Source organism: Mus musculus, chromosome 5 (genome assembly GCF_000001635.26).
Source record: "Mus musculus strain C57BL/6J chromosome 5, GRCm38.p6 C57BL/6J".
Taxonomy (NCBI): Eukaryota; Metazoa; Chordata; class Mammalia; order Rodentia; family Muridae; genus Mus; species Mus musculus.
The window spans coordinates 11,607,914-11,626,512 of NC_000071.6; positions in this window are offsets into that span (position 1 = coordinate 11,607,914).

Consider the following 18,599-nt stretch of genomic DNA (forward strand, 5'->3'; position numbering starts at 1 on the left):
ATTTTCATCTTTGTTTACTGCAAAATTCTTTTTCCTGGGCTGGTTCTACTCCCTGTTATCAGCTTTCTTCAGCAAATAGCCTGTGGCTCTGGCATCTCAAAAATCTTGATTCTCCAAGGAAACTTCAGTGATATAGCTCCTTCCACACATGAACTTTTGGGCTCCTCCAATGGGCTTGCTTCACTTCTCCAGCTCTGCACTCTGTGGCATTCTAAGCTTAGGTTAATCTTCTCTACTCTTGCTGCTGCTCTTAGTGATCATCACATGGTACTGGCATCTCCAATACACTGGGATCTTCAGTTGCAACTAGGCTTCAGCAATAACATCTCACAGGCTGTCTTCATAGTGCCAAACATTATCACTTCAGTCCAGAGCTATCAATTGCAATGGAGGCTACCTCTCCACCAATGGCCTTCTATGGCTTCTGATAGTGCCATGCCTCAGCTGCTCTTTATGACCCCTTCATGCCTTTAATACCAGTATCACCAGGGTGACTCTTACACATTGCCAAGTACAGCTGCACCACAAGGTACAACCTTAGCTATCTCTGGAACATTGCTTCTTTGTGCTCTGAGAAAACACTTCCCAGAAGATATCACCTCAGTGATGCTGGTTTCTTCTTAATCACCGCTAATTTCTTAGCTACAGCCAACCAGCATCAATCATCTGTCCCAGTAGTTTCTTGCTCCTCTTGACTATAAAGCCAGAGACACATGGCTGAAGCTGCCTAGTTCTGCAACTTGCAGAAACTGGAACATGGCCCTCTTGTTCTATTACATTATCAGTAGCTCTGTTTTCCAACTCCTTCACTGTCTATGCTTGTTTGTTCCGAATCTTGCTCTGTAGAGTGACCTTAAATTCAGAGACATAGGAAAACACCCAACTGACCATCCTATTCTGCTTACATCTAGAAGGGAAACATTCTTTTTTTTTCCTCTTCTCCCTTTATGTTTTTCATTAATTTTCTCAACTGTTATACAAGTCTTTACTATCCAATGTTCTTCTTTTTAAATTAGATATTTTTTACTTACATTTCTTTTTTTTAAATGTTTTTTAATTTTCTTTTTTTTCATCTTAGGTATATTTTTAATTAGGTATTTTCTTTATTTACATTTCAAATGTTATCCTCTTTCACGGTTTCCCCTTTGAAAACCCCCTATCTCATCCCTCTCACCCTGCTCATCTTCCTGGTGCTGGCATTTCCCTGTACTGGGGCATCAAGTCTACACAGGACCAAGGGTCTCTCCTCCCATTGATGTCCAACAAGGCCATTCTCTGCTACATATTCACCTAGAGTAATAGGTCACTGCATGTGTCCCCTGTGGTTGATGATTTAGTCCTTTCTCCTCCTGTATGTTGTCTTAAATACCCTTTGTTCAAAAAAACTCCTTTCTGTTTACTTATATTTTTTCCCTGTCAGCTGGTTACTTGCTCTGCCTACTGACTAGTGGTTGACATTATTTACCTTTGGAATAAAGTTGTGTGCTAGGATTGAGGCACAACAAAAGAAAGAGATAGCCTTTTTTTACAATAAACAGACAGCTCTTGGTTTAAAGCTCTGTGCTAGGGGTGAGTTACACCACAGCAAGGGATTTTCAGTAGGAAACACAGTCCTGGGGTTCAAGTGTGATCAAACATCCTGCAGCATTAGCCAGTAATGCCCTGTTCATTGTATAAATGGAGCTCTCTGGCCACTTTTCTGGTTGTTTCTAGGCATGTCTGAGTGTGTCATTATGGGAATTCCAAGGAATATCACAACTTGGCTCTTCAAGCTGTTGCACATGACCAACAGGGACCCAAAATCACCTAGGAAACCCTGATTTATTAATTTATTAAATTTACAGTGAAAAGATCAGCTTAGGAATGTTGGTAAGGTCCTGAAACACTTGCCCCTCTGGAAGGGAGAGGCTAATTAACATTTCTCAGACCACAGGGTGGGAACTGACCTACAGATGGGGACACATTCCACAGGACTGACTGTTGCTCACCTTCAGACAAGGGATGTCCTTGTCAACTCATTCCCTAAAGACCAGTTTAAATGGCGCACTGCTCTGCCAATCATATTGTGCCTAGTTGCTGATGCTCTATTCTACCCCTGGAAACCATATAAAAACTCACCAGTTGGGTGCTGGGTGCCACTTCTTCTCCTTTGGGTCTGGGACGAACCTGGTGCACAGGAACAATAGATTCCTCTTGCTTTTTGCATCAATCCCAGCTTCATGTGTTTTATTCACAGGATCTCCAGAAAGCTAAGGCTCCCTGGAGTCTTACAACAGCATTCTGTTTGCATATTTGCCTGCAGGCCAGAAAAGGGAACCAGATCTCAAGGTTAACTTTCTAGATGGTTATCAGTCACCATGTAGTTGCTAGAAATTGAGCTCAGGATCTCTTGAAGAACAGCCAGTGCTCTTAACCTCTGAGCCATCTCTCCAGCTCTGAAAACCCAGGCGTTTGACAAGAATGAATTTCCTATCCCTCTTGTCACGTAATTTATGGCAAGGTATCACCATTTCTGATTTTGGCTTATTGTCCTAACTGCTACTGAATAGAAAAGTAGGGATTCAGGAGTCAGCCCACAAACCACACAAACACTGCTCTCACTGAATCAGGCATAGTTTATAGAATCACACCAATAAGGTCACCTTGTTCAGGAAACTCAAGACATGCCTGACCAAATGATATTGTATTTAAGGGAACTTCCATGAGAATAACATAGAAATTCATAAGTAATTATCAATAAAAACTTATCAACAAAGCTTAAGCTGTACAGTCATACAAAGTACATTTTGTAAAAATCACACTTCGATGGCCAGACATTTGTCTCCATTGGTAGGTGGCACTAATTGATCTTGACTAAAGTATGCATTCTATACCCAAGTAAAATTAATGAACGTTGCTCAGAAAATCAGATTATATTTTTGCAATAAACATACACAAATTTGTTACCAACTATAATGTCTACCAGTAAGAAGTAAAAGTATAATTCTATCCTATATGAACAATAAGAAAAATATGAATTAAAAAAAAATTGTTAGCAACTTGGCATGCCATGTTGCTAGCCAGATTCCACATTCTTTACTTACATTTGTTCAGGCATTCTCATAAGAGTGTCAAACAATGAAATATCACAGAAGAATGTTGTTGGGCCTAGTAATACAACTTTTATAATTTAAACTAGAAAAGATGACAAAATTCAGTTATAAATAGGCAACCTGTGATTTATGACTGTGTATATAAAATATGGACTTATATTTTTGCAGCATGTATACTTATATAAAATAAGATTATATAAAATAAAATTAAGAGGTTTATAGGGGGATTAGTGAAGTATTCTTTAAATAACCTGAATTCAAAAATAATCTGAAAACCGTAAGCACCTTTGCTATGGCTTCTTTAACGAACAGTTTACAGTAAATAAAAATGATCGATGAGTTACACATCTTAGATATCTAAGAAACTGATTGAAGAGAGGGATTCAGCAGCAGAGTGCCATAAAAGGGAGACTACTCAAAAGACAAAAGAAAGAAAACCTCAGACAGCCAAGCTAACACCCTCATTTGGATGTGAGATGATTAGAAGATAAACAATGAAAAAAAAAAAAAGGTCAGCAGAGGTGGATCTCAATTACTTAGAAAGGATAAAATGCAATAATTATAACAACAGGCTCATCAAAACAAATGTGAACCCACAACAAACAATGGCCTCCTCAGATCCCTTCTATGCAGTAGAGGGTGGAAGGTAAAGTTAGCCCACAGGAAAAAAGCACATAGCACAACAAAGTCTTATCACAGCTTCAAACTCAATTGTTCTTCATGAATTGTAAAAATGTTCAGTACAGACTAAACAAGAATGTGTTAAAATTTGTATCATCAGTTTCCTTGAAAAAAGACCTTTATGGAGGTATATGAAAGGACTTTGAAGAAAAATGTATTTATGCAGTAGGCAGAAATAAGAAGGATATCTAGAAATATCTGTATTATGTAAGTATAGGATATAGTCAATACATAACAATGTTTCAGAACCTAGCATTTTGTGCTATGAGTTTTAAGAATGAAAGGAAAAGTTTCCAGGTGATGTTTCTTTCAAACAAATGCCTGAGGCTAAGGATCTGGACTGGGGATAAACCAGCAGCATTCGTGGCACATGTGGTATCTAGGGCCACAGAAGTTACGAGATTCTGTGACTATTTACGTAGTATGCCAAACACTTACTTCGAGAGTAACCACAGATTAGATTTTCAAAGATTGCCTAGTGAAGCTGATATGAATTGCCAGAATACAGTTTTGCCTTAGAGAATGTATATGCTTCTAATTAGGAAAAATAAGGACTGATATACCTCTACCACCACCCCACCCAAATCAATCAAATGAATGCTTTTCACTTCTAGGATGTAGAAGATGCACTTCCCTCTATACCTCCAGATTAACTGGACAAGACTTTGCATGTTATGTGTACCAAGAGCCAGGAGGAACTGAAAGGTATAAATAGGGCCCTATTCAAGCTAGAAACTTTAAGGATCTAAAGGAGACTATGATGAAGGTGGATTGGAGATGGCTCACTTACAAGCTGAAATTACTGTTCCTTCAACAGTAGCAAAACCTCTAATCCTCAATGTCCAAAACATAACCTACAGGAGAATTAGTGTCCAGAAAGAAGATGATAAACCAGGCATCCTTCACCATTTTCTCATGGATATGGTGCAAAAGAAAGGCAGCTAAGATCAAGTTCAGAAGTTCATGGGCTTATTATATCATACATATGTGATGTCTCAGGCAATCTAAATGTCATTTGCTATATCAAACCAGTAGTTTTGAAAATAAAAGTAAATAGAGAAACTATAGATAGTATTTGAAAATTATATTCATGAAAAAATTGAAGATTTAAAAACAACCAATGGAAAGAATACACCAATTATGTACTCACATTATGAAAATAAACAAACTACCAAACAACTGTTGAACAACTAGAACAACTGGACTTTTAGTAGACTGTTGATCATGGATGATTTTCTAAACAGATACCAGGTACTCAAGTTAAATGAAGAGTAAATAAACTATTTATACAGTCTGATTACCCCTAAGGAAAAAAGGAGAAAGAAAAAGAAAAAAAGAAAGAAAGAAAGAAAGAAAGGGTCAGGTGGTTTTAGAGCAAAATACTTCCTGACCTTAAAAGAATAATACCAATACTCCTCAAACTATTCCATAAAATAGTAACAAAAAGAATACTACATAATTCATTATATGAAGCCACAGTTATGCTGATACATAAATTACAAAAGACTCAACAATGAAGAGAATTTTAGACCAATTTCCCTTTTGAATATTGAGGCAAAAATACTCAATACAACTCTCACAAACTGAATCCAAGAACAGATCAAAGTCATCATTCACTATGATCAAATAGGATTCATCCCAGGAACACATGGATGGCTTAATATGCAATCAATTGTATAAACAAATTCAAAAGATAAAAAACACATGTTTACCTTATTAGATGCTGAAAAAAAGCTTTTGACGGAATTCGATACTCCTTCATGTTAAAAGTATTGAAGAGATGAGTACTTCAAAGCCCATATTTAAACATAATAAAAGCAGTATACAGTAAACCAACAGCCAGTATTTAAAGGGAGAGATCTTGAAGCAATCCTACTAAATGCAGGGGCAAGACAAGGGTGCCCCTTCCTCTATATCTATTCAATATAGCTCAAAGTTCTAGCTAAAGAAATTAGACAACAAAAGATTAAAGGGGATAAAAATTGGCAAAGCAGAAGTCAAGGTATTACTATTTGCAGATGATAAGATAGTATACATAAGCAACCCCAAAAATTCTACCAGAGAACTTCCACAGCTGATCAACAACTTCAGCAAAGTGGTTGGAAGTTAAATTAACTCAAATAAATCAGGAGCCTTCTTTTATACAAATGATAAATGGGCTGAGAAAGAAAATAGACAAACAATACCCTTCACAATAGTCAAAAATAATATAAAATATCTTGAGGTAGGTCTCACATAACAATAGAAAGATCTGTGTGAAAAGAACTTCAAGGTCTCTGAAGAAATTAATCAAAGAAAACTTCAGAAGATGGAAAGATCTCCCATAATCATGGACCAATAGGATTAACACTTACCAAAAACAATCTACAGATGCAATGCAATCCACTTCAAAATTAAAACACAATTCTTCAAAGACATGGAAAGAGCAATTTTCAATTTCATATAGACAAGTAAAAAATACCCAGGATAGTGAAACTAATTCTCAAGAATAAAATAACTTCTATGGGAATCACCATCCCTGACCTTATGCTGTACTACAGAGCTTAGTGATAAAAACTCCATGGTATTGGTACAGAAACACAGAGATAAAACAGTGGCATAGAGTTGCAGACCCAATATAAACCCATACACTTATGGACATTTGACCTTTGACAATGAAGCAACAAAACATACACGGGGGCAAAAGCATCTTCAATAAATGGTGCTGGACTAACTGGAACTCTGTAAGTAGAAAAATGAAAATAGATCCATATTTGTCACCTTGCACAAAGCTCTAATCCAAGTGGATCAAGGACCTAGACATAAAACTAGATACTATGAATCTAATAGAAGAGAAATTGAATAAAAAGTAAGGTATCTCTGACCCAAAAGTCCATGCATGGTATGAACTCACTAATCAGTGGATATTAGCCACAAATGCACAAAATATCCACGATACAATCCACAGAACTCAAAAATGTTAACAAAGAGAGGGCCCAAGTGAGGATGCTTCAATCACACTCAGAAGTGGGGAAGAAAATAATCACAGAAGGCACAGGCAGGGTGGGACCTGGGTGGGAGAGGGTAGGGTGCGGGGGGAAAAATCAGCAGAATCAGGTATAAAGGAAGACAGGAAAGAAGCATATAGGGTCAGCAGAATGAAAGGAAATATGTAGCCTCAAGGATGGGTGGTTGTGATGCGGACCCCTTTGAAAGTGTGAGAGACTTGCAAGGTGAAAAATTCTCAGTGCTTACTGGAGGTGACCATGGCCAAAATGCCCAACAGTGGAGAGAGGGAACTTGAAGAGTTCACTTCCAGTAGATAGAAAAAGTCCCCAAGTGGGGATGGTTTTACAAACCCAAAGTCAAAATTTTTGACCCAGAATTGTTACTGTCTAAAAGAATTGCAGGAATAAAAAATGAAAAGAGACTGAAGTAAAGGTAATCCAGTGACCAGCCCAACTTGAGATCCATCTCATGGGGCAGGGAGGACTAAAGTCTGACCCTATTGCTGATGCTGTGATGTGCTTACAGACTGGGGACTAGCATGGCTACTCTCTGAGAGGTCTACCCAACAGCTGACTGAGACAGATGCAGATACTTACATCCAACCATTGGATTAAAGTTGGAGGCCCCTATGGTTGAATAAGCTGAAGGATTAAAGAAGCTGAATTGAAGAATGACCCCCTAGGATGGCCAGCAATATTAAATAGACAGGACCCCTGGCACCTCCCAGAAGCTCAGCCACCAACCATGTAGCCTATAAGCACTGGTTCGAGGCCCCTGGCACATCCATAGCAGAGGACTGCCTGGTCTGGCCTCAGTAGAAGATGAGTCTAATCCTCCAGAGCCTTGCGTCTCCAGGGAAGGGTGTGCCTGGTATTGGAGGGAGCATCCTCTTGGAGACAGGGGAAGGAGGAACAGGATGGACAAATTATGGGGGACTGAAAGGGAGTCAATCGCTGGATTGTAAAGAAGTATATTAGTAAATAAAAAATAAAACAAACAGAAACTAGCTAGGTTATGGGCCTTAAAGAAAAAAAAAAACTACTATTTTGCAAAAGAGAGTAGCAATAAAATGATGCCTATGGCATATTGCTATACTCATAGATCAGAGTATCACTAAACCCTCAAGGAAGAAACTTCTTGCAGTAGGTGATTATTAACACATATTTTCAACTGGACAATGTGCAGAAAGTGAAGGACTTAGGAGCACTCAGCCTTTTTCAAAAACCTTCCTCTCAAAGCTCAAAAGTCTATGAAGAACTGAAAACAGAATGAGCCAGAGTTGGTGGATAACTTCAAGGCAAGAATACTATCTAAACCTAACAGGTCTGATAAACATGAGCTCACAAAGACTCCACAAGTTCTTCAGAGTTTCAAAATATGCAAAAATCCTAGTAATGAGATGATAAGTGGACACAAAATATCATCCTCAACCAAGAAGCTATTTGTAATCAATAACTGTTGGGAAGAGGAAAATAGGCTGTCTTCAAGGCTAGTGTCATGCACAAAAGTGGGTAGCCCAAACAAACAAACAACAACAAAAACAAATTTCATACTCTTTGTATTTTGGGGTTTTTTTGTGTGTGTTATACTGGCATGTTTGTTTTGGTTTTTTGTCTTTTTGTTTTTGTTTTTGAGAGAGGATAAAAGAGGGAAAGAATATGAATTCTACAGGAATGTTGGGGAAATTGGGGAAGCGCTGAGGGAGTGAAAATATATGATCCAAAAATAATATATGAAAAATTAATAAAAAGGTTTAAAGAATAAACAAGTGAGCATGTTTCTAAATATTAATTAAAGTCTTTGCATTTAAGACAACAGTTATTCAATTTAAAATTAACCATTTTGTCTCATCCTTGTATTGGTCTCCTTGCTGTGTTCAGCTAGTACAGGGTGTAACATAGTGCCCTTTCCTCATACACAGACTGAAAAATATTCTGCAAAAATTTCTTTCAAGCAGTGTTTGAATTGACAGAGTTTGGTAAACTTAAAATTTGTTTCCTCACAGTTCTTTGAAACTAAGTTCTTGATGTGTTTCTCTATATATTGGTTCTAGTAGCTGATAACTTATATGAGAACGGAATAAAGTGCAGGTTTTATTTCCCCTCAGTGTCCTGGAGACGCAGGTGTTTATGTATCACTGCCCATATCATAGTGTTCCTGTGATAATGTGGTGTCAATTGGCAGCTATAGAAGCAATTGTGCTCTAAGAGTTGATTTCTGATGTCTTTATCAAAACTAGGACTTTACACCCATGATAGTACTTTTTATGATTTGGCTTCTCCAATGCAAAGTAAGGGGAATCTGATTTCATGAAATCAATATAGTTTGCTTTAAACAGCTACAAAGTAGAGATATTGGCTTAGTGTGGAAAGCCTTAAACAGTGATGGGAGCAGGTGTGTCAGGAAATAAAACCAAAAAAGAGGGCTAGGCAAAAAGAATATAAATAAAATTTGATGTGTTGTATAATATTTGCTATGTGAAAGATATGGGAGATTAAAGGATTAACTGGAGGTGAGGGCAGTGGACAATAAGTATAATAAATAATAGTTGGGTAAACCAAAACAAAGTACACATGAAAAAACTTGATAGGAACCAGCTAATTAGTAAGCTAATCTCAAAATATGTTTTAAAAGATTAAATGAGCTTGAGAACTTGTTCTGCATTCATGAGCCTATGCAGACACGTTTATTCAATGACTATCACAAGGCGAGGCACAAGATGCCTCCCTATAATTTATTCCTCAGGCCATATGAGGAAGGCTCCAAAACCACACAGATTACCACTCTCCTTATTTCCTTACCATATCTATATGGTAAAGATGATTCTGCTGAAAATACCACCCACTTTTGGAAAGAACTTTCTAGAAATTTAATCTCTATCTCGCCTAGAAATGCCTCTCTTCTACATAGGTTTCATGCTGTTTTGGAGGATGCTCAGGGAGAAAACACATCAATGGTTTGATTTGGACCTGGACACTGCATAATTTAATAACCATTATCCAAGAGAAAGGTAGCTATAGGTATATAGATACAATACAATATCGACATGATTGTTGTAAGTGAATCACTGGTTTCTGATCTGTTTTGGGTTTGTCTTTGCAAGAAGAAATTTCATCCTTAATACTGTAATCGATATCCTAGAGTAGAATGTGCTATGGTAATTTTGCTAATTGTCAGAGTTGTCAAGTTGTACATACATTTTTGGGAACCTACTTTTAGAGCTTTTTAGAGGACTCAACCTCTCATCTAGCCCACCACCCAGCAGAGGTAGTGGGAAAAAAGTTATTAGGATACAGGGGAAGTGGAGCAGTTCAGCAATATTTCTTTGGGACAAGATTGATCTTCTTTGTCAGCAGTTCAGTTCCATATCAAACACCATATATGATTCAGCAGCCACAGACCAGTCCTCAAAGCAGCTAGCTACCAGACAAGAACCAGCAGCTGTAGTCCAGTCCTTTCAACAAGGAGACATCAGACATTAAGCACCTGTAAGTCAATCCTGAAGAAACCAACAGCCTCACCACCTGGCCTGGGATGAGGCTGCAGGAGCAGAAAGCTGCCTCAGGAACCTCACAAGCAGTTATTGGCAAGTTTCTCTCAATGGCAGAGTTATCACAATTTAACAGTGCTATGTAAGGAGAACCAATATATGTGTGTCTTTAGTGAAGAATAACAAGGCAGAGCAAACCAAACCAAGGCTCCGTGCTCATCTCCCACTGTCTATGGGATCATATTTATACTCCTTCATTCCAGGTCCTTTCTCATGTTTGCTATATCAAAACATCCTTTCCCCTGTATCTGCTTCAGGAAAAGAGTCTTTCATGCATTTGCTTTACAAGACCTTCTTTCACCTGTGTGCCCCAGCAAAACATTATTTGATAGAACTATCTTTCCATAGAACTAGACGTTTCCATTTCATTAAAATTACCTTCTAAAGTCGGGCCTGGTGGCACACACCTTTAATCCCAGCACTTGGGAGGCAGAGGCAGGAGAATTTCTGAGTTTGAGACCAGTTTACAGAGTGAGTTAGAGGACAGCCAGGGCTACACAGAGAAACCCTGTCTCGACCCCCCTCCCCCCAAAAAATACCTTCTAAATAAACTCATAGATACAGACTGTTCTTAAACTTTGTCAGATCAACTTTTCTTTCCATGTGAAGTAATTAATGAAAGATGAGATGCTTCTGGTCAAAGTGCAGAGAATCACAGACTGAGGACTCAGGCCTGAATGGAGCATAGAAGTTAACACTTGTGCCCCTCCAAGCTTGGCCAAAGCTGTGGAAACCCTGTTGAAGAGGAAGTAGAAAGAATGGAAGGTCTCGAGACTCGAGCCCCGGGCTACCTTGCCAGCAGAGTCTTGCCCAACACCCGCAAGGGTCCACACAGGACTCCCCACGGGACCCTAAGACCTCTGGTGAGTGGATCACAGTGCCTGCCCCAATCCAATCACGCGGAACTTGAGACTGTGGTACATAGGGAAGCAGGCTACCCGGGCCTGATCTGGGGCACAAGTCCCTTCCGCTCGACTCGGGACTCGAGCCCAGGGCTACCTTGCCAGCAGTGTCTTGCCCAACACCCGCAAGGGCCCACACGGGACTCCCCACGGGACCCTAAGACCTCTGGTGAGTGGAACACAGCGCCTACCCCAATCCAATCGCATGGAACTTGAGACTGCGGTACATAGGGAAGCAGGCTACCCGGGCTTGATCTGGGGCACAAACCCCTTCCACTCCACTCGAGCCCCGGCTACCTTGCCAGCTGAGTCGCCTGACACCCGCAAGGGGCCACACAGGATTCCACACGTGATCCTAAGACCTCTAGTGAGTGGAACACAACTTCTGCCAGGAGTCTGGTTCGAACACCAGATATCTGGGTACCTGCCTTGTAAGAAGAGAGCTTGCCTGCAGAGAATACTCTGCCCACTGAAACTAAGGAGAGTGCTACCCTCCAGGTCTGCTCATAGAGGCTAACAGAGTCACCTGAAGAACAAGCTCTTAACAGTGACAACTAAAACAGCTAGCTTCAGAGATTACCAGATGGCGAAAGGCAAACGTAAGAATCCTACTAACAGAAATCAAGACCACTCACCATCATCAGAACGCAGCACTCCCACCCCACCTAGTCCTGGGCACCCCAACACAACCGAAAATCTAGACCCAGATTTAAAAACATTTCTCATGATGATGATAGAGGACATCAAGAAGGACTTTCATAAGTCACTTAAAGATTTACAGGAGAGCACTGCTAAAGAGTTACAGGCTCTTAAAGAAAAGCAGGAAAACACAGCCAAACAGGTGATGGAAATGAACAAAACCATACTAGAACTAAAAGGGGAAGTAGACACAATAAAGAAAACCCAAAGCGAGGCAACGCTGGAGATAGAAACCCTAGGAAAGAGATCTGGAACCATAGATGCGAGCATCAGCAACAGAATACAAGAAATGGAAGAGAGAATCTCAGGTGCAGAAGATTCCATAGAGAACATCGACACAACAGTCAAAGAAAATACAAAATGCAAAAGGATCCTAACTCAAAACATCCAGGTAATCCAGGACACAATGAGAAGACCAAACCTACGGATAATAGGAATTGATGAGAATGAAGATTTTCAACTTAAAGGGCCAGCTAATATCTTCAACAAAATAATAGAAGAAAACTTCCCAAACATAAAAAAAGAGATGCCCATGATCATACAAGAAGCATACAGAACTCCAAATAGACTGGACCAGAAAAGAAATTCCTCCCGACACATAATAATCAGAACAACAAATGCACTAAATAAAGATAGAATATTAAAAGCAGTAAGGGAGAAAGGTCAAGTAACATATAAAGGAAGGCCTATCAGAATTACACCAGACTTTTCACCAGAGACTATGAAAGCCAGAAGAGCCTGGACAGATGTTATACAGACACTAAGAGAACACAAATGCCAGCCCAGGCTACTATACCCGGCCAAACTCTCAATTACCATAGATGGAGAAACCAAAGTATTCCACGACAAAACCAAGTTCACACAATATCTTTCCACGAATCCAGCCCTTCAAAGGATAATAACAGAAAAGAAGCAATACAAGGACGGAAATCACGCCCTAGAACAACCAAGAAAGTAATCATTCAACAAACCAAAAAGAAGACAGCCACAAGAACAGAATGCCAACTCTAACAACAAAAATAAAAGGGAGCAACAATTACTTTTCCTTAATATCTCTTAATATCAATGGACTCAATTCCCCAATAAAAAGACATAGACTAACAGACTGGCTACACAAACAGGACCCAACATTCTGCTGCTTACAGGAAACCCATCTCAGGGAAAAAGACAGACACTACCTCAGAGTGAAAGGCTGGAAAACAATTTTCCAAGCAAATGGACTGAAGAAACAAGCTGGAGTAGCCATTTTAATATCGGATAAAATCGACTTCCAACCCAAAGTTATCAAAAAAGACAAGGAGGGACACTTCATACTCATCAAAGGTAAAATCCTCCAAGAGGAACTCTCAATTCTGAATATCTACGCACCAAATGCAAGGGCAGCCACATTCATTAGAGACACTTTAGTAAAGCTCAAAGCATACATTGCACCTCACACAATAATAGTGGGAGACTTCAACACACCACTTTCTTCAAAGGACAGATCGTGGAAACAGAAACTAAACAGGGACACAGTGAAACTAACAGAAGTTATGAAACAAATGGACCTGACAGATATCTACAGAACATTTTATCCTAAAACAAAAGGATATACCTTCTTCTCAGCACCTCACGGGACCTTCTCCAAAATTGACCATATAATTGGTCACAAAACAGGCCTCAATAGATACAAAAATATTGAAATTGTCCCATGTATCCTATCAGACCACCATGGCCTAAGACTGATCTTCAATAACAACATAAATAATGGAAAGCAAACATTCACGTGGAAACGGAATAACACTCTTCTCAATGATACCTTGGTCAAGGAAGGAATAAAGAAAGAAATTAAAGACTTTTTAGAGTTTAATGAAAATGAAGCCACAACGTACCCAAACCTATGGGACACAATGAAAGCATTTCTAAGAGGGAAACTCATAGCGCTGAGTGCCTCCAAGAAGAAACGGGAGACAGCACATACTAGCAGCTTGACAACACATCTAAAAGCCCTAGAAAAAAAGGAAGCAAATTCACCCAAGAGGAGTAGACGGCAGGAAATAATCAAACTCAGGGGTGAAATCAACCAAGTGGAAACAAGAAGAACTATTCAAAGAATTAACCAAACGAGGAGTTGGTTCTTTGAGAAAATCAACAAGATAGATAAACCCTTAGCTAGACTCACTAAAGGGCACAGGGACAAAATCCTAATTAACAAAATCAGAAATGAAAAGGGAGACATAACAACAGATCCTGAAGAAATCCAAAACACCATCAGATCCTTCTAAAAAAGGCTATACTCAACAAAACTGGAAAACCTGGACGAAATGGACAAATTTCTGGACAGATACCAGGTACCAAAGTTGAATCAGGATCAAGTTGACCATCTAAACAGTCCCATATCACCTAAAGAAATAGAAGCAGTTATTAATAGTCTCCCAACCAAAAAAAGCCCAGGACCAGATGGGTTTAGTGCAGAGTTCTATCAGACCTTCAAAGAAGATCTAATTCCAATTCTGCACAAACTATTTCACAAAATAGAAGTAGAAAGTACTCTACCCAACTCATTTTATGAAGCCACTATTACTCTGATACCTAAACCACAGAAAGATCCAACAAAGATAGAGAACTTCAGACCAATTTCTCTTATGAATATCGATGCAAAAATCCTCAATAAAATTCTCGCTAACCGAATCCAAGAACACATTAAAGCAATCATCCATCCTGACCAAGTAGGTTTTATTCCAGGGATGCAGGGATGGTTTAATATACGAAAATCCATCAATGTAATCCATTATATAAACAAACTCAAAGACAAAAAACACATGATCATCTCCTTAGATGCAGAAAAAGCATTTGACAAGATCCAACACCCATTCATGATAAAAGTTTTGGAAAGATCAGGAATTCAAGGCCCATACCTAAACATGATAAAAGCAATCTACAGCAAACCAGTAGCCAACATCAAAGTAAATGGAGAGAAGCTGGAAGCAATCCCACTAAAATCAGTGACTAGACAAGGCTGCCCACTTTCTCCCTACCTTTTCAACATAGTACTTGAAGTATTAGCCAGAGCAATTCGACAACAAAAGGAGATCAAGGGGATACAAATTGGAAAAGAGGAAGTCAAAATATCACTTTTTGCAGATGATATGATAATATATATAAGTGACCCTAAAAATTCTACCAGAGAACTCCTAAACCTGATAAACAGCTTCGGTGAAGTAGCTGGATATAAAATAAACTCAAACAAGTCAATGGCCTTTCTCTATACAAAGAATAAACAGGCTGAGAAAGAAATTAGGGAAACAACACCCTTCTCAATAGTCACAAATAATATAAAATATCTTGGCGTGACTCTAACTAAGGAGGTGAAAGATCTGTATGATAAAAACTTCAAATCTCTGAAGAAAGAAATTAAAGAAGATCTCAGAAGATGGAAAGATCTCCCATGCTCATGGATTGGCAGGATCAACATTGTAAAAATGGCTATCTTGCCAAAAGCAATCTACAGATTCAATGCAATCCCCATCAAAATTCCAACTCCATTCTTCAACGAATTGGAAGGAGCAATTTGCAAATTTGTCTGGAATAACAAAAAACCTAGGATAGCAAAAAGTCTTCTCAAGGATAAAAGAACTTCTGGCGGAATCACCATGCCAGACCTAAAGCTTTACTACAGAGCAATTGTGATAAAAACTGCATGGTACTGGTATAGAGACAGACAAGTAGACCAATGGAATAGAATTGAAGATCCAGAAATGAACCCACACACCTATGGTCACTTGATCTTCGACAAGGGAGCTAAAACCATCCAGTGGAAGAAAGACAGCATTTTCAACAATTGGTGCTGGCACAACTGGTTGTTATTGTGTAGAAGAATGCGAATAGATCCATACTTATCTCCTTGTACTAAGGTCAAATCTAAGTGGATCAAGGAACTTCACATAAAACCAGAGACACTGAAACTTATAGAGGAGAAAGTGGGGAAAAGCCTTGAAGATATGGGCACAGGGGAAAAATTCCTGAACAGAACAGCAATGGCTTGTGCTGTAAGATCGAGAATCGACAAATGGGACCTAATGAAACTCCAAAGTTTCTGCAAGGCAAAAGACACCGTCAATAAGACAAAAAGACCACCAACAGATTGGGAAAGGATCTTTATCTATCCTAAATCAGATAGGGGACTAATATCCAACATATATAAAGAACTCAAGAAGGTGGACTTCAGAAAATCAAATAACCCCATTAAAAAATGGGGCTCAGAACTGAACAAAGAATTCTCACCTGAGGAATACCGAATGGCAGAGAAGCACCTGAAAAAATGTTCAACATCCTTAATCATCAGGGAAATGCAAATCAAAACAACCCTGAGATTCCACCTCACACCAGTCAGAATGGCTAAGATCAAAAATTCAGGTGACAGCAGATGCTGGCGAGGATGTGGAGAAAGAGAAACACTCCTCCATTGTTGCTGGGAGTGCAGGCTTGTACAACCACTCTGGAAATCAGTCTGGAGGTTCCTCAGAAAACTGGACATAGTACTACCGGAGGATCCAGCAATACCTCTCCTGGGCATATATCCAGAAGATGCCCCAACAGGTAAGAAGGACACATGCTCCACTATGTTCATAGCAGCCTTATTTATAATAGCCAGAAGCTGGAAAGAACCTAGATGCCCCTCAACAGAGGAATGGATACAGAAAATGTGGTACATCTACACAATGGAGTACTACTCAGCTATTAAAAAGAATGAATTTATGAAATTCCTAGCCAAATGGATGGACCTGGAGGGCATCATCCTGAGTGAGGTAACACATTCACAAAGAAACTCACACAATATGTATTCACTGATAAGTGGATATTAGCCCCAAACCTAGGATACCCAAGATATAAGATATAATTTGCTAAACACATGAAACTCAAGGAGAATGAAGACTGAAGTGTGGACACTATGCCCCTCCTTAGATTTGGGAACAAAACACCCATGGAAGGAGTTACAGAGACGGAGTTTGGAGCTGAGATGAAAGGATGGACCATGTAGAGACTGCCATAGCCAGGGATCCACCACATAATCAGCATCCAAACGCTGACACCATTGCATACACTAGCAAGATTTTATTGAAAGGACGCAGATGTAGCTGTCTCTTGCGAGACTATGCCGGGGCCCAGCAAACACAGAAGTGGATGCTCACAGTCAGCTAATGGATGGATCATAGGGCTCCCAATGGAGGAGCTAGAGAAAGTAGCCAAGGAGCTAAAGGGATCTGCAACCCTATAGGTGGAACAACATTATGAGCTAACCAGTACCCCGGAGCTCTTGACTCTAGCTGCATATATATCAAAAGATGGCCTAGTCGGCCATCACTGGAAAGAGAGGCCCATTGGACTTGCAAACTTTATATGCCCCAGTACAGGGGAATACCAGGGCCAAAAAGGGGGAGTGGGTGGGCAGGGGAGTGGGGGTGGGTGGATATGGGGGACTTTTGGTATAGCATTGGAAATGTAAATGAGTTAAATACCTAATAAAAAAATGGAAAAAACAAAAAAAAAAAAAAAACAAAAAAAAAAAAAAAAGAAAGAATGGAAGGTCTTAAGGGTGAAGAAGAGTGCTAGGAAATTCTGTCTCCTAAGGATGACATAACTATTACACTCATGAACTGAGAGGAGCTCATGTGTTGCTACTTGCACAAGACTTGCTGAAAACACAGCAAGCCTAATCTGAGCATAGATAATAAGGGTGTTCTTCATGCCATGTCCCTTATTGGTGGAACTACTCTCAATGGTTAGTTGCTAGTGATAGAACCTAGTGGGGAAACCCCAACTCAATACCCAATTCGGCGTGCACACAAAAAATCGTGAAGTACCATCTTGATGTAATTACATGAGGTCATTTAATTATGGAGCTCCGGGCTGACATGCATCCCACACAGGAGATAACAGATGATGGCCACGAGGGTAAGAAGCTAGGAGTTTTTATGGGTTAAGGGTCTTAAGGATGTGGAATTCAGCATATCAACACACTATTGGCTTATTAAAACATCAGCAGAAAAATTACATGTACGTGCACGTTGTCAGAGTTCTGTGAATTGTTGACTCAGTTTAGATAGCCCTGTTATGTCCTCACATTCCTCTTTATCTTTAAGGTTAAGCTGTTCCCAGGAATATTTTAACTACGGGGCATACCCAGGTTTGATTTTCTTTTTTCTCAGCCCCAGGCAGCCTCTAGACTCACAAACACCCAGCAATTTCTGAGTACTTTATATGACTTACAGGTCTTGAAATTTCATCTTTCTTTCACTAGGAAAGGGAATATAATTCTCTTTTGAGCATGTGTCCACTGTTAATTTTCCATGGTGCACTTGACACAGAAAATCAGAATAATCAGAATGTGATGAGGATGAATCATTCCATAGCAGCTACGTCAGTATTGAAGCAGTTGACAAACTTCTCCTGGGGGGGGGGGGGGGGAGGGCGGTTATTTGTAGTACTGGGTAAGACCACTGATATCTCTTCTCCCCTATCAGCCTGCGTATTACCTTCTGGCACTAAGAAATATAGCCAGTAGGGAAGACATTTTCACGTGGAATTCAGGCTGATTTCTCTATTTCCTGTAGCAAAACTCTGTGGTCTATCCAGCAAAAGGGTCCTACCATGTAGTTATGGCCTTAAACAGTTATGTGAGAGAGGCACGGCAGAGGGATGAAACTG